Below are 3,795 nucleotides of genomic sequence, written 5' to 3'. Positions count from 1 at the left end.
CAATAACAAAAACATCTCTGCATTATCAACTCTGTGTTCTGCACAAAACCCAAACATAGCCCCATACTAGCCTCTGTGAAGAAAGTTAACTCTACTTCAGCTCAAACCAGCACACTGAGCACTGAGCAGAGGAGCAAAAGATACACATTTTGTGAATCTAGGTATCTAACATTGTTTTCTTTTGACTTGGTTTTTTTAAAAATCATGATTATTGTTTTTATTTCTGCAGAAATTGAGGTGGGAAAGGATTATGAATGCATGAAATTGTCCAGTACTTTAGGCTTTGTTTGTAAACAAAACACTTTTTGTCTCTGCTTTCTCTTGGCATGTAATGAGGAATAACAAATAACATAGTTTTGACAGCGGAAGGTTGTGCCTTGTCCTTCTGTCACTGAAAATTACTTTCATTTTTCAAATTTCCTTAGGAGTCATGGTGCCAAGAGATCTGAGTTTTATGTAAGTCTTTCTGTTTGAGCTTGGACTGTACCTTACTCATGCCTTATTGCAGTTGTAACTTGAACTCAAGCCTTAGAGGCATTTTCTCTGGTAGGGACTAAAAGTCAGTCTCAGCAAAGCTGCCACTGTTACTTTCAGGCTAGATATCCTGAAAACTGCGTTAGGCTTTTTCTATCTACTTGTTGTAAATAATTTCCAAATGCAATTATGTGGTATAGCTATAAAGAGAACAAACTGTTTTTCCCCTTTCCATATTGGCAGCATTTAACTCAGAAGGAGGCTGCATGTTGCTAGAGTCCTCCTTCTCCAGTCCTGTTCTCCTGGGACTCTGCAAATCACTTTGGAATATGCCAAGACCTTTGAGACACTCACACCCTGGGATTAAAAAGAAGGATCAGCAGTTGTTAGTTTTCTTGCATTGGTTTTCTGACATTGCTATTAAAAAGTATCAGGCATTTATTGTCACTGTTCTGTTTGTGGCCATTTAAAGCCTTGTAAAGTTGGTTGGTTTTTTTTCGTTTTGTTTTGGTTTTGTTTGCTTGTTTTTTTTTTTCTCCCCTGTGGTTGTTTACATGCAAACAGGTTCATGACAGGACAGTGGTCACATGGAGACATTTCACGTTCTGATAAATCATCACGACCAAGCATTTTCCAATTTACAACAGAAATAGTTAATACTTTAGAAAATATGTGCTATAATATAATCAGCCATGAGGTACAGTGTGTCAAAATTTCAATAGTCTTAAGTATAGTTTGTCTTTGTAACTTGTATTTTAAGTAGCAATGCTTTTTTTCATTTGAGGGGTTGTGCTTTAAAATGTAAAGTAGGGAATGAAGCCAAGTGTGACGTGCTGAGAATTTTATATATTGCCTTACACCTCTGATTGCTTTGCAAAAACATTTGCATTATGACTTATTTCCTCAGTCTTAAGGTGGCAAAATCATCTGTGTCACTGGCCACAGTGACTGCTGATAATTCCAAAACAGCTGATAACTGGTACTGTTTTGGAATTGCTGCATGTTTAGGTTTCTCCCACCATTACAAGATCAGTTTCATGGCTTTGCATGCTTTCCAGTCACTGGTACAAGGTGAGTACAAAATGTTAATGGATCATTTTCCTGCTCATTTGCACAAGTATAGATAATCAAAAAAACCCACAAAGCAGTGAAAAAAATGGGCTGATGGTGTAAATTGTATTCTTTTATGTCTGCCTGGTCCATAAAACTATTTTGGCATCTAGGTAAACTTTGGATTGAAGAATTGAGTTCTAGATAGTGTGAACCTTATCAACTTTTTTTTTTTTTTTTTTTTTTACCTTGTATATAATTCTTAGCATCCATCTGTCACCCTTTTGGTACATTCTTCACAATTTCATGTCTGAGTGCTTTCATGTGTAATGACAAAGAAATTTTATTATGGTTAAGTTTTCTACTTTGCACAGTTTGGAAGCTGAACTTGCTAGTTTCTATTATCTTGACTTGTGGTGCTCACTTCTTTCTAGAGATCAAATAATGTGGGCTTTGTTTTTTGTTTTCATTGCATATGGCTGGGGTTAACAGTTTTCATGGTAAAACCCAGCCATTGCTCTTGGTTTGACAGTCCAGGGAGGAAAAAAAAAGAAGCAGGGAAAGGGTAAAGTGTTGTCTAATACAGTGGAAATGCAGCATAATGAAATGGTGAAATGCTATGGTAGCAAAATTTAATTAGCTGTAGCATAAGAGAAAACAAATCATGACATTTATTTTTAAGAAGAAGCCTCCCACAGAGAACTGTGAATACCTTGCAGGGTGAAACAGACATGAAGGAGCTTTATGGAGTACAGATATTCACGTTAAGGAACAAAGCAAGAGAGTATCTTTAGAAACTGAGTTGTTTATTATTGTTGTTATTATTATTAACAATACTGCCCATGGAGAAGAATGAGTTGCTCCCACAGCAGCTAATGCAGAATGGATAAACAACAGAGTTGGAATCCTAAGAAAACAAGTGATATAGGCAGCTGCTTTTGCAGACTAGATATTCTGAAGATAATAAACTATGCGTATTTTTGGTAGAAGAGGGAAAATGAATAAAGTGTTAAAATGAGACTGAAATGGGAGAATAAGGTAGAGAGTGAAAAGGGGAAAGAATGGTAGGAAAAGCAAACTTGGAAGAAACATGATAAAGGACCACTCAAGAAGCACAAGAGTAGACTATGGGATGGAAATTAGTATAAATGAAAAAGAGCTTTCTTTTTGCATTTTGGTTTTTTTCTGCAACAGTATTTTATAAGTCTCGGTTTCCCATGTATTAGTCTGAATTAGCAGATGTCCTGATTCTCTGGATGTGGTCCCATTTTGCACAGCATCAAGCTACAGGATGCAAAATATCCTGCTGTGTCTTTTACATGATCAGCAACAATAATAGCTGAAGAAGCACAGAAATGGGATTTATGATGGGTTTTTTTTTCTAGATTATATGGGTATAATTAACCCATTTCAGGCAACTGTGTTAAAACAAGAAGTGTTTACACATAGATAAACCTATTCCTATATATCTGTATATTCATATGCATTTGGTTAGTTATACCAATTAGCAAATGATGAAGAGCAAGAATGGCCCAAAAGATTTTCTTTACATTGTAGTGCTGCATCCAGTTTGCCCTTTGTCATGGTTTGATCTCAGACAGCAGTTAAGTACCATGCAGCCACTATAGCTCACCTTTTCCTCCAGTGGAAAGGGGAGGAAAATCAGAAAGAAGGTAAGCCCCATGGGTTCAGATAAGAACAGTTTAATAATCGAAATAAAGTAGAATATAATAATAATATTGTAATGAAACGGAAGGAAGCAAAAACAGAGTAATGAAACAATGCAAACTGTGAAAACACCAAGTGATGCACGATACAATTACTCACTGGTCACTGTCTGATGCCCAGTCCATCCCTGAGCAGTGATAGTTGCTTCTTGACCAACTTTACCCAGTTTGTATGCTCAGCATGACATTCTGTGGTATGGAATAACCCTTTGGTCAGTTGGGGTCAACTGTCCTTTCTGTGTCACAACTTCTTTTGTACCTCCAGTCTGCTCACTGGCAGGGCATGAGAAGTTGAAAAGTCCTTGACTTTATATAAACATTACTTAGCAACAACTAAAACATCAGAGTGTTATCAACATTATTTACATACTAAATCCCAAACACAACATTGTACCAGCTACTAGGAAGAAAAGTAACTCTATACTAGTTAAAAGCAGGAGATCCTCATTCTTGTCATACTCATCCTACATCAGTCCACAGTCTCTGCATTCATACCTATGAAAGGATTGGAAATAGCAGTTGCATTTTCATCAGGAGGTGCCCA

The sequence above is a fragment of the Acanthisitta chloris genome, unplaced genomic scaffold (assembly GCF_000695815.1).
Source record: "Acanthisitta chloris isolate BGI_N310 unplaced genomic scaffold, ASM69581v1 scaffold11847, whole genome shotgun sequence".
NCBI lineage: Eukaryota > Metazoa > Chordata > Aves > Passeriformes > Acanthisittidae > Acanthisitta > Acanthisitta chloris.
The sequence above is the reverse complement of the archived record's forward strand: the minus strand, read 5'-3'. Positions refer to the sequence as shown.